The sequence below is a fragment of the Strix uralensis genome, chromosome 4 (assembly GCF_047716275.1).
Source record: "Strix uralensis isolate ZFMK-TIS-50842 chromosome 4, bStrUra1, whole genome shotgun sequence".
NCBI classification, from domain to species: domain Eukaryota; kingdom Metazoa; phylum Chordata; class Aves; order Strigiformes; family Strigidae; genus Strix; species Strix uralensis.
The window spans coordinates 50388381-50415138 of record NC_133975.1 but is presented as its reverse complement, the minus strand read 5'-3'; the positions used below and the strand labels follow the sequence as shown (position 1 = coordinate 50415138).

The 26758-nt window shown below is 38.7% G+C and overlaps 1 protein-coding gene and 1 long non-coding RNA gene across 2 annotated transcripts in view; one reads left to right on the top strand and one right to left on the bottom strand.

The window, feature by feature from the left end:
* Positions 1–11: 11 nt before the first annotated feature.
* Positions 12–15645, bottom strand: LOC141942757 (uncharacterized). Its single transcript, XR_012628738.1, has 3 exons — positions 15393–15645; positions 14682–14786; positions 12–317 (listed from the first exon to the last, which is right to left on the bottom strand). It is a non-coding gene; the product is annotated as an uncharacterized LOC141942757 (long non-coding RNA).
* FHIP1A (FHF complex subunit HOOK interacting protein 1A) overlaps positions 15354–26758 on the top strand; it is a 96725-nt gene continuing 85320 nt past the window's right edge. The window contains exons 1-2 of the mRNA XM_074866680.1: positions 15354–15516; positions 15841–15929. The gene's annotated coding sequence lies outside the window, so the exon portion shown is untranslated. The remainder of the gene's footprint in view (positions 15517–15840; positions 15930–26758) is intronic.

Sequence of the window (26758 nt, the reverse complement as noted above, 5' to 3'; positions counted from 1 at the left end):
AGGAGCTTGGCACAGGTATTTCTGTATGCCTGTTTTAATCTGTGTCAGTAGATGAAGCCACATACTCAAAAAAATTACAATCAAAACAATGGAGTCTTTCTGCCAACTTCAGCTGGTTTTGGATCAGGCATGTAAGTCCTCACATTATCCACGAAACAGTGTTGAAGCAATCCAATGGAAGAACTATGAATTTTCCAGACCTGCAGATTGATTCGATGAGACCACATTCATGGGGCAATAATGCCATTCCATTTCAGTCCTTTGCCTCTCTTCTAACAAACAACAGCGTTGCCAATTTCTGCCAGCTGTGGGAAATTCTGAGATGTGAATATTTATCCATTAGGATGTGAACAGAAAATATTAAAGAATGAAGTTTCAAAAAGCTGTGTTTTGAAGAGAAAGAAAAGAACATAATTTCACAGCAATTTGTTAAATATAAGACCAAAGGGAAATCAAGCCAGCTTCCTGGAGCTGGTACTGTGAAAGTGGCTAGCTTTTTGAGCCTTAGATTTAATATACTGCTCACAGAATTTATCACATTCAATTCTTTTATGACAGACAGTATAACTTCATGTTTGTGTGTGATTGAGAGCTATACCAAAATGTGTTCCTGAAGTGTTGCATTGTATTGAGCAATTTTTCTCTTCACACTTCAATAAATTTACTACTGTGTGTATAGTGTCCACAAAATATCTTTTATAAATAGCAGTATTGGAGATTCACCACTGCCTGAAGGTTTATTAGATTCTATGAATATTCAGGATAAGACTTTTGCAGTCAAGCCAACAGGAAAAGAAATGGTAGCTTAATAGACATAACATGAAAAGAAATAGTACAAACAGTACAGATAATTAAACAAAGCAGGCAAATCAAGACAGGAGATTATTTCAATGCAAAACTTGATCTGAGGTGAGAGGGGACAGAGCACTGGGTAGTTGAAGGGGATACTAACTTCAGTATCTCTGAAGTTCTTGTCCTTAATTGGATCTGACCATGACCTCCACTGTTTTGCAAGGGTGGTAGCAGGTGTCCTGCTCCTTCTAATCTGCTTGTGCCTGCTAAAACAGAGTATTAATTGAGGAAGAAATGCCGTGAGGAACAACATCTAGTGAAATAAAGTGATAAAGTGAGCTAGAGAATCTGGGCTAAAGAATTTATTAGCATGATTATACTGACACAAGGAGCTTCCAACTTGGGTTGGGTCCTTTAGATGCACTGTTCCTACACTGAAGAGCTTACTGTCAGAACAAATATGGAAAAAACTCAACATAAACCAAAGCAACACCACCAAAAAAAAAAAAAAAAAGACAAGAGGAAGGAAATACAATGCTTATAGAAACTGAAATACAGAAAAGTGAAATGGTATTTCTCCAGGGATGGCAGAAGCAGGTAATTAACTCTGCCTCTCTAGGGCTCTAACCTTGCTAGTTCAACGATGCTACCCGACGTCTTTAGTGGCAAGGGGCAGGAAAACTGGGAAAACTACATTTGGGTCCTCTAGGCACTTTCTGTTTTGGCACAGCAGGATTCTGGATATAATTAAATCACCTGGGCACTATGATAAACTAAATACACAGACTCTGTTTGACTGACTAATTTCTAGTAAACAGAACAAGAGGAAAGGAAGATAAGATAAGATAAAAGCAGTTATTTATATTTCCATGTCTTGACACTAAGGTTGATTTGGTTTTATAGGCCATTTCCCCTTGTGAATAATTGAGATGCACAAGGAAGAAAAGGTCTCTTTCTCAGGATCGGGATCACTTGGTAGTATTAAGATGTTTTTACATTTCAAAATCATTGAGGCCATGTTATTTTGTTTTAAAAAACATATCAGTTTTGGACACTTACTGTCTCATAAACAGAGCCAGACCAGACAGGTGATAAATACAGGCCTGTTATATAATGCCACTGTAAAAACAAAGAAACAGAGGCATTTTGAGAATAGCCACGGATCATATTTGGAATTCAGTAGCATAAATAATCTTCTATACAGCCCTGTTGCAGCCATATCTGGAATACAGTGCACTGGTATTTCCAATCATTTAGGAAGAATGCAGGAGAAAAATATGGGTAAACGGCAAAGAAGTCATGCAAAAGTTTCAGGGGAAAAAATACAACACTGTATTTGTATGGACATTTTTAGTATCACCATGTGAAGGAAATAATTCAGTTTATTACAGCAACTCAAAAACCGTATTGACTGTTACAGAATCTGGTTTGGTTTGCAGTTCAATTCACCATCTTGAAACAACAGTTAAATTAATTATTGCAAACTACAGCTAACCTAGCTTTTGCTAGCTATATGCCTCTGCATAGTTTGCTTGTGTGTATACCTGACACACTGCCACCCAACAGAAAATTTGTTGATGTTTTCTCATCATCTACTGCTCTAAATCTCACTCTTTAGCCTTGTTGGTAGACTTGAGTGTTTCAGCTGTATGTGTTAGGTGTCAAAGACTGCTGCACTGCAGCACTTGCTAGGTTTGTACACGGCACCAGTTGGTACTCAGGGGACCTTGGTGCTTCTGCTACAACAAAAAAGCTACAGAGGAGGATCTAGCGCTGCCTGCATCATGCTTCAGGCAGCCTTGCTTTCTTTTGCATTCCAGCCTTTAGCTATTTGGACATCATCCCTGTTTTTAAAAATACTTTTATTATATTTCAATATTGTCACTTGCAACTTCAGCATATGGTTTTAAGCCACACCTCTTATGTTACTCTTGCTTGCACTGACTGCCTGTAGAAATACTTCAGAAAATGAGGTAATTTTTAATCTCATTTTATACTGGTTTAGTTCCCATACCCAAGCTGTTTCTCATCCAACTTCTTTCTGAGATCCTGCTTTATATTGTTTTATGATCTCCCTTTCTTTCTCAATCTCCTGTTCATAGTAAATTTTACTTGTAATATTCCTAAATGGGGGCATATAACTGCAGCATTCAGAGCCTCCTAATATATATTACAGTTTGGTTTATAGGTCACAGGGACTGTTACCTTCTCGGCAGAACTAATTAGCACTTTTAACAGTGGGTTCTGTTTAGAAACCAAAGGTGCCTTATAGACAAACATCCTGGAAAACACTATTCTTGTTATAATATTAATCTACATTAACACAAAATATTAAAATGCTGTAGAGATTCTCTGGAACAATGTTACTAACATGGCAAAAGATCAGCACCTGTTTTAGTTTAAATCAATGATGACTGTACAATGGATTTTTATTTTAGTAAGAGCAAGCTGTTTAATTTTTAACAATCCTCCTTCCCCTCTGCCCTCCAGCAAACCCAGGAGTGCATACAGGAGAATATTCAAAGGAAAACACATAGTAAAAATTTTGAGCTTGTTTGCAAGCTACTGGGCTTCTCTGGCCAATAAGACATCTTTTATTCACCTGAATGAATGAATTTCCTTTGCTTTGGACTTTTAATTTTTCAGACTGCTTTCAAACAGTAGGTATTGTTTATACAGAAAATAGTATAATTTTGAAGCCCTTACAATATTTTATGTAGGAACCGATGGCCACTGACAGTACATCAACCGGGGGCTGTGTTCTTTAAAAGTTAACATCTACATCAACTTCAGAGTTTTCCTCTTAGCTTGGGTGTGCTAAAAATGAAGGCAGGAACCCATCTCAAGCTTGCTCTTATTCCACTTTCTGAATGGAAACATGCAAAATTGCCCAAGGATGAGGAATAATTTTTATATATATATATATAGTGCCATTCCCACCCTCTTCAATGTGAGTTTTGGCTGTGAAAGGTCTTGACACTGTAGAACTCAAGCAGAGGTGCTTACAGGCAGACAAATCTACAGCTTGCTCACAGTACTCCAGAAGGCAGATCTGCTAAATTTCAATCCTCTCCATTTTCAGAAGCAGATGTGAAAGTAGAGCTTTATATAATAACTTACTAGGCAGCATATTCTAATCTTGCATAAGTGAAAATATTATCAATAAAAGTTTAGATGCCCCTTTAACCCATTTGTAAACCACTGTGTATGGCTACATATAAGCCTCTACATTTAAAACACAGTTTGATTCACTTCCATGATTAGTTATTGCACAGATTCAAAAGCATCAAAACTTCATACTTATGAAGGACATGAGGCATCTATTAGTCTAAGCATCTACCCGATTTCCTAACCAGGCTATTTTGAAAGCATATCCTTTTTTCTTTCTGGCATAAATGACTGAATATTCTCTCATTTGAAAATCAAAATCAAAATAGCATTATTTTGGACAACCAGGGTAAGCAGCATAGTGGTAATTTACATGTTAGGGTACTACAGTATGAACAGTATTAATGATCACAAACATAGTCTGTAATGTATTTAAGGTATCAGGCTGTGCCTACAGGTGAAATGGTCGTCTTTTTCTTCGTTCTCTTTAAGGTAATCATACTGTCGTTGTAGACCATGAAGCCCAGCTGTTCTATCCCCCATTCCCACAAACTCCTCCAATAGAGTTTACTTCAGTGGAACTAAAACTGTAGTTTATGCGTACGGCCATAGAGTGGCAGCCTAGTAATAAAAAAAATAAAGGTTTACTTGGTGTTCCACAAAGTGGGTATTTCCTAATGGTTTAACATTGCAACGGGGTTTTTAAACACCAGAGAGAAAAAATGAATGAGGCATGACTAGTCCCTGGAGGAAAAAAAAAAATTTTGGCCTTGATAAAAGCTCAATACTAAGGGTGGGAGAGGTAAAATGTTGAAAATTAGATGGTGAAGGGGGTCAGATTATGTGCCCGCCTAAGCAAGGCTGATCAAAGAGTAAGAAAAGAAGGACTTGATTTATGTCTTAAAAATCAAATGCTTTTTCTTCCTTTTGATACAGGCAGTTAGTACTTCCAACATCTATGGAAGCTAGTGGACAGGATTACATTAATACAAGCTAATTTTTAGTTATGTGGTTTCACAGACTTTCATTGATAAAAATACAGCTCGAAAAGCCTCTGAATGTTCAACCAGTATTGCAAATCTAAAATGTCAAAGAACAGTATATCATTGTTCTGTTGTTTCCATAGAGGTTCATGTGTGAAATAAGAACAATTAGTTCTCTCTGTATTAAGCTTTATTTTTATGTGGAATTAAGTGGGTTTAGCAGTTCCAAGCACACTTGAAACAGTATGTAAAAAGTCACTGAGGCTGAGCTTTCTTTGCATTTATGTAAATGAAAATCAGGATTAACTCCATTAACGCTGGTGGAGTTTTAATAGCATGAAATTAGTATGAAAAAAGCATTAGCCACAGCAACTTTTAAAAAAGTTAGTTCCCAGTGCTACTAAATTATATAGCTCATTATCCTTAAAAACAGAATAATTTTATATGAACCATTTATCGTTTTTCTTCAAATAGCTGCAGTTATGAAATTTAGTTATTACACAATAAATAGCTTTATGCTGCAATCCTGATTTCTGTATCTGTGATGTCCACATATTACTGATATTCCTTACAGACCAGGAGTAATACAAAACTGAGGAGTGGAGAGATAAATGCTAACCAATTAGTAATCAAATATAGGCTGCACTATACTTTCATGTGAACAACTTTCCCTGCAGCAAGCCTGAAAATTACCTATCAGACTGAGATATAATTTGAAAACTGAAAAGCACCCTCACACAAAGTTGAAGAAGCCTTTGCTGGCATACTCATGTTCCTTCAAATTACTACATATCCCTTTTACACACACATATCCATCTGACTGACTTGGCTGACATTCAGTGCTTAAAGTAGAGGGAACTGGTAAATATAATTCTTCCCAGAGCTGTAACAATTACTCTAAATAGTCCATATTCTGGTCCTTTCTTTTCTGCACCTGCTGCTTGCAATAAATTGATGTTTTTAAAGGATGAAAAAGAAAATGGGAACCTCCAACCTTCTCAGCTTCTCCTGGATATCAGAACAAAGTCAACATCTTATTTCCTTCAACTTCTACCTCACTACTACTTAGCCTGTTGATACTTTCATGTTTTTAATGTGAAAAGAGATGGAAGTCAAGTACTCTATAACGGCTCACACAGCCTGATACCCCATCTTCTGCAATACCTAATAGTACATACTTACAGGAAGAGGATGAAAATACCTTAATTAACCTCTCTCTCCAGCAATAAGCAGTTCAGAAACTTCCTGAGCCAAAGGAAGCACCAGAAGTACTTTTCCCAATATAAATTATAATCAGTGGGACTTGTCCTCCATTTTATTTACTCCCATTTGAACCCATTTTAACTGTTACCTGACAAACCACTGTGTTGCAATGATCAGTGACCTAGCAAGGCATTCTGACACTTCCTAGGCGTCAGTTACTATCCCTCACACTACCACCACCTCCTTGCTTACTCACCACTTTAAACCCACAACCAGATCACTTCACTGACGGCCCTCTAGTGCCTATGTTAGGAGAATAATGATGCCACAATCATCTTCAGAAGAAGCCTGTAAACTTCAATTTTGTTTTCCTTACAATTTTAATATGTATTTATTAGTATGTATTTCTGGTTATGGTTGCAACCCCTATAAGCAACTTCCATTTGAGTTTCTGGATTCCATTAAAGGAAGTGAAACATTCTGGTTCATTTTGTCCCTTTTTTTCCTACAGTTATATACTACTTTCCCCGATTATTTTCATGGAATTGGCAAGTTACATGCATCTGGTTAAGAATTTATTTTGCATCTTCCTAAAAATTGTAACAGAGCATTCATTAACTTATCATCAGGTAAGAATACCAGCATAGGAATACTTGCATAGGAATACCTACTTTGTGACTGCTCTCCCAGGTTTATGGAGACATTCATGGAGCTTGAATCCTGAGCCATTATTAGATCACCTTGTCTTACTTTCTATGCATCACAGCTATCCAATAAGTTTCTTGCTTAGTTTATCAAAACAAGACAGGGAGGTGGCTTGACTACAGCATATAAGGTCATATGTGTGTTACCCAGTCCCACTCACACACACTAAGAATTATGTGTATATTCATAAATGTATATATATACACACATTTATACTATTCATATACATATATAGAGTAAGGTATCCTGAAACCATGAAAAATGAACTAAAAGAAAAAACCTACAGGCTTAGGTTCTCAACTACACCACAGATTTTCTGTTTAATAAGATATATACTGATACCATATTAGCTCTTTGAATATCATGGGATTCCTACTTATATCAATAATACAGAATAGATGCTAGAGGACTTCTTTGGCAGGTGAGATTCTTCCCACAGGTCGTACAATTCTACATATTTATTCCTAGTGATTCCACTAATCTCTGCTCTGGAAAGCCGAGCTCCAGTACTACAGCCTCTCCTCCCACCCGATGCAGATAACTCCAGCAATAAGCCTCTAGTGACTGGAACAGATGTTGCTGTTTATTTAATTTATTTATTTTACTAATGCACAGCTGCCAGGGCCAACAAATGAAAAACACTGAATTCCATCAGGATTGCAATTTCCCACATGTTAAAGGACAGAGTCCCTAAAAATGATATTTTTTTCAAACGAGGGTGTCAAGCTTGAACTTGAACAAAAAATTTCTTATGATAAAGAATCTCAAGACACTAGTATGTAGCAGTTTACATTCTGTAAATATACAAGTTCTTGGGTATGTAAACTATAACTGATTTCTCAGAGACAAGTGTGTACAACTCATGCTGTACAGTTAGGTCATATTTCTTGAAATGTAACAGTCTAAATGAGTAAGATTTCATTATATAATCCAGTCTATTTAGGATACTAACTACGCATTGTTTTCTCTTCCTTTATACAGGTAGATGGCAACTGTATGCAAGTTTCCCTTAATGCAAGTTAAATACTACAGAACCTCATTTTGGGGAGAGAAATACAAGGAAAAATAGGAAAAGCAAAACACCCTAAAAAAGGCAGCTGAAAGACAAATTCCCTTAAATTATAATTCTGATTATTTCTGATTCTCTGTTTTGCCTTCAGCAAGACAGTTAATGGCCAGATTTCCAACAGTGGTGGCACTGCCTAACTTTCAGATGCTAGCATGAAATTCATACCTGCGTTACAGGTCCTTCATGGAGTGCAAGGGGAGAACTAAGCCTCTTACAGAGGCCATCCGAGAAGTCTCCACTGAGCAGGGAGCTGCTTACAGCTAGTTAAAGGGCTGTGCAATACAGAAGAGTGTAACTGCAATCCTCTCCTCTCTGGAGATTTGGTGTACGAATTAGGGCTACAAACAAAGATTTTTATAGTTAGCAACCAGAGTCTAGAAACTGCTCTTAGAAAGAACTGAAGGGAGCTGTCTTCAAAACACATCTGCTGAGGAGCTGCTGTTGGCCCTAGAAATAATTCACTAATAGATCATTTGCCTACAAAGTAAGAAAGCATGGATTAATTTTAACTCAGCCAAAGAAACTCAAACTCACCTTGCCTTCCTTGCCTCAATGTTTCTTACCATTGATTTATATAAAGTGAGAAACCGGAGAGTCTTTTGAAGCTGGGGTACTATGCTGCAAAGAGCACAAGCCTGGGAAGAGCAAGCGGAGAATGATTGTGCCAGCTGGCAGCTAGGAACTAGTTCTCAAAGGGAGAGAAAGTGACTTGGAGCCTGGTCTTTGATCCTAATGCTGTCTATGCATCTTACCCAATGATTTTTAAATGCAAAAGGTTCTGAGCACTTCTCACCTGCCAGATGCTTTTGAAAAAATCCCAACAGGATTTTATTTCAAAGTATTTAGGCACCTACTAATGCTGTTATTTGACCCCAAATCTCCTAAAAAGCCACTGACTTACAATTCAGCAAATTGCTGAGGATTTCAGTAAAACTTCCTATTGAATACCTTGCAGAACAAGGAGGGACCTTAAAATATGGGGCCTCATGTCTGTCATAGTGGCGGTTTTGTCTTGACTATTCTCAGTCTCTTTCTGAGAGCCTCTCTCCAGCTACTCACTCTGAGAGTTTTAAGTAATTAATCTCACACAAAGATAGATCCCCAGCTTTTCTCTTGCACCAAGTATTTATTTGGCATGAGTAAAGTCATTATTGGCAAAAAATGAAAAACAGTTTTTCAAAAGATTAAGCAAAGACTTCTTTCAATTAACTACTTAATGCTTATGACTCTTAACAGCTAGCCATAAACTCTTAAGTTAGGCTACAATGTAAACCATTTAAACCAACTGAATTTCCAGGAAAAAAAAAACCTTTTCCTGTACATCATGTGCAAGAAATGCAAAGCGAAGCTCTTCTCCTTTGCAAGTGTTATTCCTCTCTCTTATTTTCTCTGTAGAAAGTAACACCTCCTGACTTCACAAAGTATCTGACAATGGTGAAGAATCACTTTATTCCAGACCTAAGTGAGGAACAAAAAAGCACATGCAGAAGAACAAAACACTACTAAGAATTGCTCTCTGATTCACTATAGATTTTTTGCCTAGCCGCTGAATGGTTCATCTCCTGTCTAGTACTGGTCCATTCATAGAGGCAATCAGTATCTATATACTCACACAAGAATGCTGCTTAATAATATTTCGTTGTATTTTAAGTGGTGTAAGAGAGACATGCAGGCTGACATGATCTTTCATTGCCTGTCTTGTCTCTGTATCTTCCCAGGCATGCAGCTGGACAGTAGTACTATTCAGAGATCAGTGGGCTCATACATATGAAATTTTCTTTTTCCCTCTCAGTAACAATTTCCAGCAGGTGCAAATTCATGTTAGTTCAGGAAAAAAAAAAAAAAAATTCCAGTATGTCTGATTTCACATCTGGAAGATAGGCTTTGTCCAATACAGACTGCAGGATTTTCCTGTATCACAGGTAACCTATTTCCCATTGACAGTATCTCGGTGATTAGAGAGTCTGCCAAAACCACGGTCTAGCAAGAGGACAAAGTGGAAGGTTTTATGAAAGCAGACAGAACTGTGACTTTAAGAGGGCAATATAATGGTGAAAACAGAGATGTTATGAAAACAGGGAGAATACTATGTAGCTATTAATAAGCAAGTGCTTCTCTAAGGAATTTACATAGGTCACATTGTAATTAGCTGGGAGGAGACCTTGTATCTGAGCCACTGTTCAATAGTGTTATTGTGGTCTACTAGAATTTTCCCTACTGATGAACTGGTAATGGTCTGTTTTTTTAAAAAATCTGAGATAATGAAATTATTACATCCAGATTGTCAGAAGTGACTTTTGAGGAGGGAAGGATAGAAAATGTGGATGTTTTTCCACCATTGACTGTGATGTGACATGTGCGCAGGTTATAGGTTATGGGAGAGTAGCTTTGGTTCTGTTTGTTTAAATACCATGTTCACTATAATCACAGTCTGTATAACCAGAAAAGCAGAACAATGCCGATAACCTAATTTTCATTAAGAACTGTGTTATGTGGTTCTTGGCCAAAGCTCCCACTGGACCTTGGAGTATAACTCATAATTAGAAAAGGAGGATGAGCCTTTAAAGAGTCTACTGCTACTCATCCTCTAGGGATATATTGTTGTTAAATATCCTTCAGCTGTATTCTTAAGGTAAGTGATTTGCTAGGGTTCAGACATAAATCTTCGCTGGCAGGGATGGTTTAGCAAATCCAAAAAAAATCTAGAAGACTGAAAAAATTTTCTGTCCTGCAACTACACTGCAACAATAGCAGCCGACAGAGAAGGAAGGAGGTTTTGTCTTGTTTCTGTGAGAGAAAGGAGGCTTTTTTTTTTAATTTCTTTTTTTTTAAAAAAGTTATCAGTTGCCCTCCTCCTCCCCAAGTACACAGTTTCAAGGATTTACAGCACAAGTCTGGGGTTGAGCTTTGCGTTTTCAAAGCATAAAGAGAAAAAGAGTATCTGAAGAGGACAAAGGCACGTTCTCAGATAATGTGGAGGATGTATTATAGCATGTGCTTTAGACACATACTCTCAAGCAAAAACCTCACAAAAAATAGGATAGAGGGCAATTGTTTCTAGATACCTATCAGTTAAAAGACATTTTTGGAATCATACCTTCAGCTTCACATATTCTTTATGCCAATTTATGGTGCCCCAGCTCATTCCTGCCCTCATGCTGCTCCCTCTCTTGTGCCAGGGTAAGGATTTATGTGGTGGCAGGTGAACCAGATCAAAGAACGTATCCATGTTAAAGTTAACCTTAAAAAAAGCATGTGTTAATTTTAATCTGGATCAGGGAACTGATCTCATTTATTAAACAGCTGCATAGATTTTCTTTGACTCCATCAGGGAATATGGAACTGTAGGGAGAGACAGAATGGGTGGAGGAAGGCAAGATTACTTCTTCTGATAGCAGTGCTGACCTGGACCATTTCACAGCATATGAGAAATTACAGACTATAAGTGAACTGACTTTTGGAGCAGAGTGAATGAACTTATTCTCAAAATTAGTGCCAGGCCCTTACAATGTATCATAGATAACCAAATCTGGTTTTAAAGAGGAAAAATAATTTTGTTAAAGGGGCAGTGAACTTATTTTGGTTTGTCTCATAAATCACTACTTTATAATGACCAAAGGTGAGTCTTTTTAACTAAATCATATTATATAACTTCCTTAACAAACTTTCTTTTGTTTAAAGAGTTGTCTTGAAACAAGTAAATCAACAAATACCTGTTAAAATAGATTATAAAATCTTTTAAGTTGTTTGTCAAAGTACAGACATTTCAGAATTCATTATCTCTTTTTCTTAGCAGTCTTAGGTTTCTTGTATTCATTGTATTGCTTAAGCTCTTGAAGGTAACATACTCATTTCCAATCTGTATAAGTATTTTTATTAGTTACCAGTCCAGCCAAGTGTTTGGATCCATGTAAATATAACATTTATCTTTCACATCCTATGATTTTAAAATGGTACATTGTAAATTGTGCATTGAAGCAAAATATCTGCAAAATGATATCTCAAAAAAGCTTGGGGACATCTTTGTACATTAAAGGATAAGTGTGGTTTATATGTTCAGATGAAATACAATAGAGGTAGAAATAATCAATGATATTTCATAAACATTTAAAGTACAGTTCTTTCTTACTATGAAGGTTTTGGGGTATGTACAGAGAAAATTCTTAGAGGACCTTTCTGAAGATTTAAAGCAGTTTTTCTTTTTTCCTATTGCTTACAGAAGGTGTGGAAGAAAGGCTGTGACATAGCATGTAACATGACTCAGAACACCTTCCTGTATTCCTCTTCATTCTTGAACAGGACATGTTTATCCTCTAATACCTTTCCTGGAAATCAGACCTCTTGTTAAGAAGCAAATGTAGTATAGGTTTGTTTTACTGAGATGATATCTAAATCACATCTAAGAAAAATCTGTCTTAAATGGAGTAGCTCAAAAGTCACTTAATCTATAGTGAGCATTCTGGTTTGTTGACAGTGACTTGTTTTTTTTTTTTTTTAAATGAAACCGTATCTTATGGATTTCCTATTAGTAGTACACCTGCAACTTGTAATTGGAGAGTGTAGTTAAATTCTTAGCATAAAGCACACTTCTTAATCGACAAATGCTTATACAACATTAAAATATGTAAGATGAAAAAAACGGTATAGAAATTTATAGTAAAAGAGCTCTTTTTTACATATGTAGATACACTTGGTCATTTTTATCTGCAACGGTAGATTTTTTTTTTTTCTGATGCTGCAGGCATGCCCCTGGGTCACAAAGAGCAGAAATTTTCTGGAATTTCTTTAGAAAGCCTGAGCTTTCCATGGAGTAAAACTGGTGACCAAAAGTATGAGGATACCTGTTGTTACATTTCCTAACTCCTATAAATACAAACTTAGTTGTAATTATTGCTTAAACTTCACTAGAGGCGCTGCACAATTGTACTGATGACAGAACATTCAAGACTGGCAAATGCTGTTTGTTAAATCTTGTGTTAACTTCACTGCTTGCAACTATCCTGTCAGTCAATTGTGTCTGGGTTCAAGCATTATGCCTCTTATACCTGGGTGAAGTATTTCTTAGTAGCTAAGAACGCCTTCAGAACAAAGAGGGGCAGTAGGAGGATTAGTGGGAGCTTGTGGTAAGTCATCTTTACACTTCCATCTCTTCTAATTCTGTGTGATAGAACAGCTTATCTAATGATTAAGAGATAGGGATGTAAAGGGACAGCTATCTCGGATTCAACCTAATTATCACAGGAAAAATAATTATGGAGTGTTTTTAAAATGCTTAGAGCAGCAATAGAAGGAAGTGAAACAGATTATATCAGCATCCATAACAGGCACTGTTTCAGAGGCTCCCTCCTTAATGATCCTTATGATGAGATGTTTCATACAAAGGGCATCTTTCATCTGTGTGCTGGCTGACAGTTCCCATGCTTCTGAGACAAAATAATTTAAACAGAAGTATCGTCTCTGTTTCTGCTAAAGTCCTCTAGACAATTTTATGAATTCCCAAGCTGGTTTCTACTCTGCCATCCTAGGCAGCCACCAAATGCCACCCACCTGCATACCCAGGCTCTACAGCAGCACACAGAAGCTGCTTCCTGAACAAATGGTAAGAAATACCAGATCTAATGTAGGAATTCACATCTCCAACAAGAGACATGCACACCCAGACATCTAGGCAACAGAATATGGATTCAGATTATGAGGGAAATGACATTAGTAGCTCTGCTGGGCCCTTCTACCATAGTATTTGCAATAAAGAATTATGTAGAACTAGTATTTCATCTTGCAGTTCTGAGAACAATAAACAACAGCATAAGAGGGAAGAATTATAGTCTCTCAAAATGGCAGCTCACCCCTCTCCTTAAAGCTTAGATTTACATTCAGTGTGTGTCAAGATACTTTATAAGAACCAATGATTCTTCTAGTCTTTCTAAGTGGAGGATCCTGACTCAAGTTAGATCAGTTTTATTTCTGACTAGATTTTTCAATGATTGGGAAATCTTAACTCTGGCATACCTAGGTGTGAGTTAGTTTGTGTGGATCTAGTTAGTTAGTAATCTTAATAAATTATTCTTTAATTACATAGAGCATCCGGAGAGAACACTTCCTGAGCTCATAGAGAACACCATTACACTTGGTAAATTATATTATACATTTATTTAAATGAGCTGTTACCCAAATAGGCCAACATCTATTCCTATTTTGGGTCATTAGCGAAATCACAATCAGTACCCTGACAGTCTAATTAATTTATCTGAAGCCATTAAAAAAAGAAGACACAATAGCATAGCAAACCATGCTTAACTATTCACCACAGCAGTCTATCAAAGTTATAGTGAGGTATTTAAAACTACGAACTATATAGCTTGTATCATTAGGGAATTATCTCTAATTCTAACTTGTAATTATTTGAGAATGGTCAGTGTTAGGTTAATGGTTGGACTGGATGATCTTCAAGGTCTTTTCCAACCTAGACGATTCTGTGATTCTGTAAGTAATATCATAGAATGGTTTGGGTTGGAAGGGACCTTAAAGATCATCTAGTTCCAACGCACCTGCCATGAGCTCTTGGCCTTGAACACTTCCAGGGAGGGGGCATCCACAGCTTCTCTGGGCGACGTGTTCCAGTGCTATGGGCTAGATTTAAAACGGTACTTTTTGGGTTTTCCACATAGGAGGAATCGATGGCAAGAAGCTTTTGTAGTTATTCACAGGGGCTACATGAGTAACCCTCCAAGAGAGTCTAGGCAAATGGCGGGCAGGTGGTTCCCTCCACCTCTACACCTTCAACAGAGCAAGCAGGCCCCAAAAGCCAGTGTGCAGCTCACCAAGGAAAGAGGACTTGAAATGCTCCTGCTTGCAGAGAAACATGCCCCAAGGAGCACCTGCATTTTCCGCTGAGAGGGAACAACACTCATGCACTGCAGTATTGTCTAAAGAAAAAAAAAAAAATTAGAATTAAAAATTAAAAAGGGTCGTGTATAATAGTGCCACCTAGTGACTCGCATAACTGGGGCCACCTTCCTACTGTGGCATCGCTTCTAAAATACAGTGCCTATCCACCACACTTTTTTTTTAAGCATAGATTTTAATTTTTATATTTTTTATTTCTCGAGGAGTGTGCTTCTTTCCGGGCCAAGACCCCCTCACCTGCTAACCACAACTATTCCCTCAAAAGGCGGCACCGACCGACGCTCTCCTCTTCCGCGGCCGCTCTTGCCTGGGCGGGCGGAGACCGGGCCCTCTCCCCCGGTCGAGGCAGGAGCGGCCGCCGCCGGCCGGGCCTCACCCTACCGGGTCGCGGCTCCTCCCCGCCCCTCTGACTCAGCGGCCCGGCCTCCCGCTTACACAAACTCCGCGGCTGGTGCTGAGTTGGGGCTGCCCGATCTGTGTGTGAGGGGAGGGGAGGGTGGGGGAAGATGCCCGCCCTGAGGGGACGGAGCCTCCGGGGCGCTCGATGAGGGCGGGCTTGAGGGGGATCCCTCCCTCCTGAGGGAGTAGCACCAGCCCCGGCTGCCCCGTTGCTGACGGCGACTTACCTGGGCGGCCGCCTCCCTCCCCTCTTCTCCCTCCCTTCCTCCCGGAGCCGGTCGCTTCGGCAGAGAGGGAGCGCAGCCCGCCTCGCCCCTTCCCGGGGAAACTTTCCGCCACCGCCCGCGCCAGGTAGGGGCTGAGCCCCCCGGGGCGGGAGCTGTGAGGGGGCGGCGGCGGTTGGGGACGGGCCTCGGCCCTGGCGGCGGGGCCTCCGCGCTGGGCGCAGTCGCTCCCGCCCGCCTTTGGGCAGCAGTGCCCGGGCGCCGAGTTCAGGAGGCGTCTCACCGGTGTTTCGCCTCGTCGGCGGTGTGGGGCGGCGGGCTGGTTTCCCCTGCAGCCGAGCAGCTGCTGTCCGCTTCAGGGCGGCTGAGGGGAGTATATAGGTCACTGGAAGTAATGCCTGCCTAATCCCCTTTATCTTTCTGGCTCGGCTTTTCCACCGCTGGTTTGTAGGGCGACCTGGGCAGCGTTGGTTGCAATCTTCTGGGAGAGGACCCGGGCTTCGCGCAGGGCTGTGAGCCGGGGAACGGGCAAGTGGCGAGGTGAGAGCGTGGGATGCGCGCTTTTATGTCAAAGAAGGCTTTTTCTTCGCAAGTGTGACGCTTTACGTCATGCCAGGTATTTGTAGGTATGTCTGTTAGCCGTGTGACCCTGTCCGTGGGTTGTCAATTTGGGTTCTGGCTTCTGGTTTAACAGGCCAGTAACGTTGATTTGGTTTTTTTCTTCAGTACACTTATTGCATCACTCACCAAATCACTGAAGGCGATTTTGATGTTTTCTTGGGATGCCAAAGGAAAGTAGAGGTCTCGGCAACTTCAGTCCTGGTAACTGGAGAAGGTGGTGTGGCCTGATAAAGTGATTGCTGTGTTACTCTCTCTGATCTTTGAGGCAGTGAGGAGCTATTAGCAAGGTCATGTGAACGTGTTCTGTCACCCAAGGTTATGGCATGATTTTGAGTTACTCCGCGTGGACAAATCTGTAGGTGCAGGCAGATACACAGTGTCTGTTAGGAGGTTGTGCGTAGGGCCAACCTGCCAGTATAGGACAGTTTGCCGGGTTGGGGCATGTGGTTTCTTTTAACTGAGAAATGCTAAGGCATGCTTGGTACTATTTGGTGATTTTTGTTTCAGTCTGATTTCCTCCTCCTCCCTGGGGTGTGTGATTGGTTTTACAATTAGCATTAACACATATCATGTGATGATAATAAGAAGAAAAATGCCTAAAAATGAGTGTGCTATTTTATATGCTGCCGTACTACTTCTGGTTGAACTGAAAAGACTTCAGAATCTGCAAGTGCCCTCTCTCTCTGCCTAGATGTTTTCTGTTGAACAGTGTGAAACTCTGATGCTGTGCGAGAGTTTATAGTTGTACTTTTCATCTGTACAACAGTGTTTTTATTCCTCTTCATAGCTGTAAGAAGGATTCAGGGCCTCATCTCGTTAGTGGTGAAGCATGATGCTTTTATCTTGTTTCATTTTCAGAGAGAAGAGGGAGTGGTGATAAACTGTCCATTCAAAGAGATCTCTCTCACACCAACATGGTAATAGTGTTATGCCATACAGTACAGACCTATGTTTCTGGCCTGTGCTGTTTTTATATTGTAATTTCTAGAAGTAAACCTTTTAGAAACAATGGTGATGGGAAGGGTTTATAATACCCGAAGGACTAAAGTTGGATTAGGGTTTTCACATTATTTGTGTTGCCTTACTTCTGCTGGGCTGTGTATAAAGAGTCCACCTGATCTGAAACTAATCTAAGAATTAGGACCTAATGCTGTAATTCGTTTCTTCCCCTCTGGCTCTGCTTTAATGAACATGGAAGGTCAGAGAGACAGAAAAGACGGAAGAACTTACAATCCACTTTGTAAAGTATAAATAATTGCAAAGGGCGAGATTGTACTAGTGAGATATTGGTGTGAGGATGGCAATTGTGAAGCTCATGGAACATCCAGATGCCTTTTTCTGTTACCCATCTCAATCAAGACAAATGTGTTCCGTTGATTTCTGCTAACAGCTATTTTAATCTATTTGTTGAGCCATGGTGATTGATGATATGTACTTTGAAAAATAAGTGAATTCTATTAAAATGATGAAAAATGTGTTGCCAAAGCCCAGGGAAGAAACATAACTTCGGTTACATCTTTTTCTGTGGTGGTGTTTTTTTTTGTTTTTCTTTTTAAACTTTACTGTATCCATGTTGTGTCTAAACTATATGGTGGTGATGGAAAAACTGGATTATCATCTGTGAGGGTTATTTTGGTTTGGTTTTTTTCCCCTAAATGAGATACAAAACTTTATAGAATCCAAAACTAAGAGAACCAAAATTGGAGAAACTGCTGCTGGTTTGGTTTTATTTGATGCTGGCATGAAACTGAATTTTAGAAATCTATAGATGTATTTTCTTTTCAAAAGATTATACTAATGCATTGATGCCTGTTAAGCTTCAGTGTTCAGATTTACATACTCAGTACCATCTGAAGCATTAGTTTCTGCTAAACTCTTCATTGAAGGGTTATCAAAATTATTTTGATGTATATCAAGCTTTAAGTTTTTTTTGAAACTTATTCACAAATGCTGCTGTTCCACCCTTGCATATATTTATTTATTAGTATACAAATGCTGCTTTTTGATGCTTGCAGGTTTCATTGCAAGGGCTTTTCAAATTTTAGTTTGGCTTATGGAAATGTTGTTTAGTTCCTTAATGTTTGAGATGTATACTTGAGTTTTAAAAAATGCAGGTCTCCACCTTCTGATACAATGTTATTGTGACTAGTAGTTTCTCTCAAATATTTGAGGGAGATGTTCTCTCTCTCTGTGCTCTACAGCACGTCCAGAGTAGTTGGTATGTTAGTGGTGTTCATCATGTGCTGCTGAGAACAGGGCTTTTGTGACCTCTTGTTCTGGTCATCCTTTTCTGTAACAGTTTTATAACTGTATTTTGGTTTACAGACACTTAAACTCTAAGACTCTTGTACTCAAACATGCTGACTTGACATTGCTAGCTTGCTTGTGGTCTCTTCTCAGCCTAATGAGGTAGTTATTTAGTGTAAGACTGACCTACAACCCAGGAAAAATTGTATATGCTATCCCCATTGGAGGAAGTCCCCGGGAAAGAGGGCATCGAGGAAGGCTGTTGGCAAAATAGTGATTTTTTTGTCCTGCTTTTGGGTGTTTCAGGTAATGTATTACACAACAGCAGATGCCTATAGTTTAGATATGTTACGGATGCACTTTTCATGCTCTGATAGTGTTGAGTCAAGACAAGCAACCTCAGGGTGCTTCCAGAAGAGACTACAAAGGCCTGCACTGCTCAAAAGCTGAGGCACTAGTGATCTGGAAGCTCTGAATTTTTTTCAGTCCTTTTTTCAGTACAGCACAGTGGCCAAATAAAGGCTTGTAAGTAGCTGCTGGTATGGCTGTTCTGTAAGAATTTCATGCAGACAGCCTCCAAGAAACAGTGCCTTTTCCTGATGGGATTAATCCGTTTGAAAAGTAGACCTAGGAATTCGCTGTGTCATGGGGAGCAGGGCAGTTAGATGTGGATCAGGTCTGAAGACTGACTGGGCTGAATTGAAAGAACAGTTTTGAATGCACTTGTGAACGCATATAGCTATAAGTGGTTCTGGCATAATTACTCCTGTAATATATATACACACACCACTACATTTTAAAGTGTTAAGTTTGGAGATGCTGTGATGGTAGCAAAGCATTCACAGCTAAAGTTAGTGTTACAAAGAATGAGGAGCTTTTGGGAATGCATCTTGTTTTACTTTCTGTCTTAGGCATTGATCATAAGACTTCCTATTATAGTATATAGGTATCTTTCAGTAAATGACTCGATGGCATGATAAGAATGCTTTCCATTTTAAACCATGTGGCTAAAAAATTCTTGTCAAAGGTGATCCTGAAGGGCATGTCCAGGTGAGGCAATTCTGTGTGACACAGCAAGTAAAGTAAGAGCAGTTGACAGTGGTGGTAGAGGCTCAAGGTACTTGAAGACACGATCTAGGAATGTGTTACTTCTGATATCTAGTGGGATTACCTTCAATTAAGAGAGAAAAATTTGGAAACATGACACAAATATAGCTATCTGCATGCAGGAGTCCTGAAACCTTAGCTCCATATATACATGTAATAATATTTTTCCTCCAAAATCAACTGCCACCTGAAAAGGAGGAATGAGATCCTGAGTTAGTTTGTGTAAGATGTACTTGGGGCTTCAACTCATGCTCTCTCTGAACTAAATGAAGCACATTTTCATAGCAGTTGCAGAATTTGTCCTGAAATTTATTCTGTTTCAAACTGTGGTGGTTTCCCATGGGTAATAAGTTATTGGGAAATCAATGACTTTTTTTCTTTTTGTTTTCTTTTTAAGATGAAAAAGGTTGAATTGTGAGGTAATACTGAATTGCCTATCTTCACAGTGACAATAGAGCATGACAGTTAATTGTGGTCTAACCATAATTAGCACTGCAGAAGGCATGTTATCTGCTTCTTTGTGGCGAAATACATAGCTGGATTAGTGCTAAAAGTATTGGGCAAATTCTTATTATGTAACTTCTGCCGTTTAACTGTAGAAGTGTAGTCAAATGTGATCTTCTCCCCTTGTACCTCTATTGTAGTCTCCAAACAGTATGACAGACACAGTTTTGTCTATTTAAACAGTTGCATGCCTTAGAAGAACTTGTCTGGTTTGGTTAAAAAAAAAAAAAAAAAAAAAAGCAAAAAAGTTGTGTGGTAATAAAAACGTTCTAGGTTCTTTGCATAAATAACTATTGCTGAAAGACACTTGTGCTCTTTGTCCTTCTAGTTCATTTTTTACAAGTTGTTTGTATGGTATATTGGTGGAGGGTAGGATTTATTTCTGTGAAAACTTTTTATATAAATAGGCCTAAGGTGGTGACTATTCCAGTAGTAGTTTAGTTTGCCTGGGGAACTGATAAAGTGATGCTAGTGAAAGAGCTCACATCTAGAAGGATTTCCTAATGTATGTAAAAAAACCCCCAAAACCCTTTAAGCTATTGACAAGACCTATATGCCAGTACACTTTTGAATTGTAACTTGAGTTTAATTGTTGGCTGTTTCTATTGCACTGTGCTGATGGTTGAAGAGTTGAACTGCTGAAGAATCAATCCCACTTGCATTCACAAAATGTTTTGTAAAACCTCAGGTACCCCTGAGCAGTAGGGAAGAGAATTTTGTATTTTGGAGTTAGTCTTATTAACATTTAACAGTTAGTATATTTGTACTAACTAAACATTTTTCAGATGTTTTTCTGACACACCAGCCAGAGCAACTGAAAAATTGCTGTTGTGCAGCCAGCTCCAAAAAGTAGTGTGGGTTTTTACTAATTTATGTTAACTCTTTTTGATGTGGCAGGCTCCTGCCCTGATGCAACAAACCTGCTAGGGAGAGGTAATTTGGCTTGCTGCTTCACTGGCATTACATTAAGAGTAGTGTTTCTGTAAGCATGGATCTTGAACATATAAGGGAAGAAGGGAGCCTGTATAGGGAGGTGTTACTTTTGTAATTACAAGTTGAAGTTGAAACATCTGTGACTTGTTACACTAGACCCATGTGCTTTATTAAACATAGCTACGCTGTTTCCTCCTTGCACATTTCTGACACTTTTTAAAACTTTGTCAGTACAATAAATGTGTTTTAGAACAGTGTCATACATTCAGTATTCCTGTAAGAAGACCTATGGAGGACAAAAGCTTATCTTGCTTTTTGAGGAACTCCCTCGATTTTCAGTGCTAGACTTTGCAGGAAGTGTATCCTCCCAAACACAGCGAGATGTGGATTGTTTCAGATGTGAGGGCTGTGTTCCTCTCTGAATGTGACTTAGAATTATGCTGGGTTATCTCTCCTGTGAGCCTGACCAGTGTACAGCGATGATAGGTGCTAAGCAGCCAAAGATTTTTCTGCAAACCATTAATGTCTTCAAAAAAGGGTGTGTTGCTCCTTGTTTTGCTCTGATGTTATCAAACCACCCATCTGTCTTTGGAATGCCTGTGGCGTGGACTGGGAATATCAGTCATACTGGGACTTGCGATTCTGAGTTTCAAAGATTCAGCTAGTCTGTTACTTTGAGTTGGTCTTGCCTTTTTTCTTTTTTCCTTTTTTTTTTTTTTTTTTTTTTTCTTTTCTAATTGGTCATTTTGCCATTCAGTACAGGGAATCACAGAACACATAGTCAGCAATAGGTGTAACAGGATAATTTCCTTTCTGAATTACTGACTTGCATTAAGATTAATTATGATTGCCTGCTTGGAGTGGTTTCAGGTAAACAATTAGAAAGTTCTTTATCAGCTCCTTGAAACATTTTCATAGGATAAGGAGCATGTGAAATGGAAGTACATTTTCTTAAAAGTGGATTAAAAAAAAAAAAGGAATAAACATGGAGGGCAGAAACTGATTTGCCCTCACAACGATTTCTGTTCTTAATGTTTTGGTTTCAGCAATGTGAACAACACTGTGAGACTTCAGTGTGAACTGGCTGCAACATAACACAGAGGTTTTATGGATGTCAGTGGTTACATCTGCCTTCAGCAGTATTTTGCTGGCATGATTTTTACAGTGGTGATCTTTGCCATCAACAGCCCAGTGCTTAGGGTTCCTGACTTGCTAGTGTTGATACAGCAGAATACACAGTAGTATTGAGATGGTTTTGCAGAGTTTCCTTGGGCTAAATAGAGCTGGGTTTGTTTTGCTTGGATGCCAGTGGAGTCCTTGTACTTGGAAAACTTTTCTTTTCACAAGAACCTTTATTGCTGAAAAAAAAGTAATATTCAGAGGGAAACAACTAAGGCAGTTTAGCAAACACTGCGTTTATGATACATGCTATTTGCAAGTTATATCTTTTGTTAGTAGTGCTGTTTTTAGCAAGTTGTTAGTAAAACGGGTAAATCCGAAATAGTAAATTGCATCCACCACCCAACGTTAAAGATGTAGGGACAGAGGTCAATGGAAGTGATAATGCTTTTTGTTAGCTCAACTTCTGTAGCTGAGGTAAGAGAGGAAGTTCTGGGCACACAGACCTTGGTTCTGCTGACATTCAAGTCAGCTCGGTTACAATGACTGAATTATTTGACTTTTGGTGTATATAGAAGCTATCTGAACACTTTTCCAGGTATTTAATGTTCCTTTCAGTCTTTGGCTACAAGGAAAAAAATTGTTAGCAGAGTTTGTGGCTTGTATTTGCATGAACTTTTCACATTAGCCTTCAGCGAAATTCAACAGCATTTGAATTACTTGTCTGCAGATACATTTTAAAAAGTTAAATGAATTAAAGATGAATGAAATGTTATCTGATTCTTCCTCTTGACAATTTAAAATTCTAAATTGATAGTAATGCCTCCTATTTCCTGGATGTTGTATTAGTTTAGGAAATTATAAACTATGCACAGCTTAAATTCAGTACTTGCTGTGCATTGTATTGTTACCATAGCAGGTACATGTGCAATGATTCAGTAGGTGAAAAGTTACTGTTTGATTTTAAAGTAGCAACAAGTGTGGGGGATAAAATTTTGTTGTATTTGCAGCAAGGCCTATTCCATTACTAGTGGTAACATTCATACAGAGTTTTGGCAAACATTAAAAGTAACAACAGTTAAGGTTTAAAAGAGGTATCAACTCAACAGCAACATTTCAGGAGCACTCAGCATTGGGCTCAGTGACAGGAGATAATATGATCTAAGCAGTTATCATTCCAAAGTACATTCAAATATTCCAAGATAAAAATATTATTTATTCAAGTACAGGAATATTGGGGTCTGCGGCATAAGGGAGTTGAAAAAGCAGTTGATGGCAGAATAAATACACTTCTCTATTCTAAACAATTCTACTAAGAGTTTGTGTGAATAAAAAGGAAAAGAATATTGTTACTGTCTTGGTAGAGGTGACTGAAGGCTGCCAAATTGGGGAGATTTTCTGGATGAAGATGTTTGTGGACACCAAGAAGAAATCATCCAGATCGCAGGATTTTAATTACCTAGGAGCGTTGGTTAGAGAGTATGGTGGAATGCAGGCTCCTAGTAAATTCTTGGAGGACCTTGGTAAAGCTTTCTGGGTGCTAAATATGAAGAAAGCAACCACAGGATATGCTCTTCCAAGCTTTGTTACAACCAGAATATAAGTAATGTGTGTGAGAGTGAGCAAATGAGAGTCTGTGAAGGAGGACTTGTTGTAAAATAAAACAATGGATTTTTAGAAAGGTAAACTTCAGGTAAGTCTGGTTAACATGAATCTTATCCACTAGTGCTGTCTGTTAAGAGAAAAAAAAAAAAATTAGGAGAGAGATTGTTCCTTCCAGAAATTTTGTTAATGACAGAAATTGAAACTATTCTTCCACAGAGGAAAATATGAAAAGTAGTGAGAGGCTGGCTTGTGTATTAGTGAGCTCTTTAACAACAAACACAACAAGGATGGAAAGGCAACCCAGGCTGGATTGCCAAGGACAAGTGTAAAAATAAAGCATAAGCACATGTAATTAAAATGTAACATTCAGAATGGCCAACTCAAAAAGAGTAACAAGAAATTATTATAGAAATATAATGTTAGTAAAAAGAAAGATGGGGAAGGTTTGCTGCTGTTTGAAGAGTGGAGCTGTGGACAGATAATGGAAAGCAGACTGAGGTTTTTTGTGGGTTTTTTTTTTTTTTTTTCCACCTCATCTTTAGTTAGAGTGACTGGGACTTGGAGGTGAGCAGGGTGTTCAAGGCAAGTGCTAAAACACTAAACTGGTGTGAGGAAGGAACAAGTTATAGAGCATTTAGATAAGTTTAAATTTGAAGTATTTAAAAAATGCTATTGAAAGGGTAAGAGCTGGCTGATGTAATCCCTGAGCTGCTGCAGTTACTTAACTCATGGAGGATGCGTGTAATACTGTGACACTGAGAAGAGCGTTTATAGTGTCTGCTTTTATGGGTGTTGGGGGGAAGTGGAAGTGAGCAGTTGTAGAGTAGTTGTTTAACTTTGATTGTTTGTTCCAGTATTTTTCCTGGGAATTAAACCCTCCTAAAGCAGTAAAAGATGACAAAGAAATGAGCAGTAGCCCATAGGATTTTATTTTTAAGATTAAACCATGTTAGTCTAATGCAATTTCTTCCTCCAAAATACTAACAGGAGAGGAGTGGTTGATCTCTGAAAGCTTGACTCTTCATCATAGAAAATGTCACAACTGTTGTTAAAGAATGTCTGGATGAACTGACTGTGGGTAAGTGCGAAACCTCTTGAAAATGATTGTTTTCTCTAGGAATGGACTCATGAGATAATGTTTTGGCTTTTGGGTGGGTTTTTTTGTTTTGTTTTTCATATATATATATATATATATATATATGAAGGATTTAGGTATTATCGTGGATGACAAGAATAATGAGTCAACATTGTTATGTAAGCGTAAAATTAGAGAATATCATACCAAGATATTGTCACAGAATTATTGAATTCTGCCCTTAGAAAAGGTTTTTTTTTTCAATAGGGTTTGTTCTCAGGTTGGGGCTGAGATTTGCATAGCAAAAGTATGAGCCCCACAGCCCAGTTCCTTACTTCAAACACAGTGAGTCTTCTTTAAAGTAATTGCTGCCTCCTGGTTGACTGGAGCAATCAGAGAAGGCCAGAAGGACCAAATGCTTCTCCCTGAGGCTTCCTTCAGTAAACCTTTAGGACCTTTCTAGTTCTTACTGTGATGTCCTGTGACTGCATCACATATGTGAGAATACAAGTGTATTCTGCAAGTTAAATGAAGTAATCTTGCTAGCCAGTGTTGAGGTAGTATCCAGTTTTGAATACAGAATTTATTTTTAAAAAAAGAAAAAAGGAGGTGATATGAACCCATTGCAAGGAGTCTGGAGAGGAGCTGTAAGAATACCCAGCTATCTGGAGGAATGACTGAATGAACCAGGAGCTGTTGTTATAGCTTCAAAGAAGGGAAAGAGGTAGTGGAGAAATGAGAGTGAGGGTTAGTCTAAGTATGTGAAATATACACGTTTCTCATAATGATCTGTTTTCTTCCTTCGGTTGGTAAGACACTGCTGCATTGGAATATATTATCAGGAAAAGTTTTGAATAATTTTAAGCATGGGTGATGCAAGCATCTGGGAATTGTGACAGAAACATAATGGGTATTACCGTGGCACAGGGGGAAGAACTGGATGACTTTGAGGTGATTTTTGATCCTTTGACTGGTAAATAGATTGTTACTCTGGTGCAGCACAATCTGTACAATCCAGGGAGAGTGCAGTACTGAGAATTACTTTTCTCCCTACCTCTACTCTTATGTCTCATCTGATGGGGAGGATACAGAAGATACTAAAACATTATGCCTCATTTTCTTTTTTTTTTGTTTGTTTTCTTTCTTTTCACCTGGATGGAGTAGATGTAGATGGAGCGAGATGTAGAACTTCTCATCACTGTGGCTGTTGAAAAGTAGCTCAACTCCCTGTTATAAAACAACAACATGAAAGAAGGACTGTGGGCATGCCTATACCCACACTGGCTCTGCAGAAGCAGATCCTAGAACAGGGAGTGCTAGGAAATGTGGTGTGAAGATGCCTACATTAGCTTCAAAAGCAGTTTTGTCATATTTGTATGGCATTGAATCCAAGCCACTGTGGTTTTACTGCTTCCAGACCTGTGCTAATGTCTGCTGTCTGCCATGCAGACTTAATCAGCTTGTGTTAGTGACAATTTGGCAAACTCTTCTGTGTAATCCACTGTATGTTGTAAACAACCCTCTATTGTACTGCCCTTGAAGCCCATGTTTATTTGGGTGCACTAACTCTTTTCCTTTAATTAATTGTACAGTAACAGCACAGAACAGAGATGCCTCTTCACTGCGTGAGATTTCTTGTCTGAATGATAAGGATAACAACAGTGACATTAAACAAAGGTTTTCATTTCAGTTGGATGCTATTGTACACAGCTGTGAAGAAAAACAAAGATCTGAGGAAGTCCTGCAGTGTCAACTGATCTTTAAATCAAAAGCAAATAAGCACAATTTTATGTAAAATTAACAGGTTAGGAGACTTTTTTAACTCACAGGGGGAAGTTTCCCAGGGTGTATCGCTTCTATGATGTGTTCTTTCTCTTAATTACCATCATGCATGTATGAAACAGAGCTAATTTTTAACCTACCTTCCTTTTAATATTTTAAAGTCCATCTGCTGTTTTTGTGAGATTTTTCAATGGCATGTATTGCTTCTGGGAGTGTTTGTATTGATTCATAAATCTGTGGACTGTGGTTTCTGGGGTTATTTTCTTGGGCTTTCATATGAAGGGGAAAGATAAGGAAAGCAATTTAAATTTCCCAAAGCACAAGGCTATGCATCTTTCATAGTATCTAGCCTGGGTAGTGGTATAGGTTACGATAC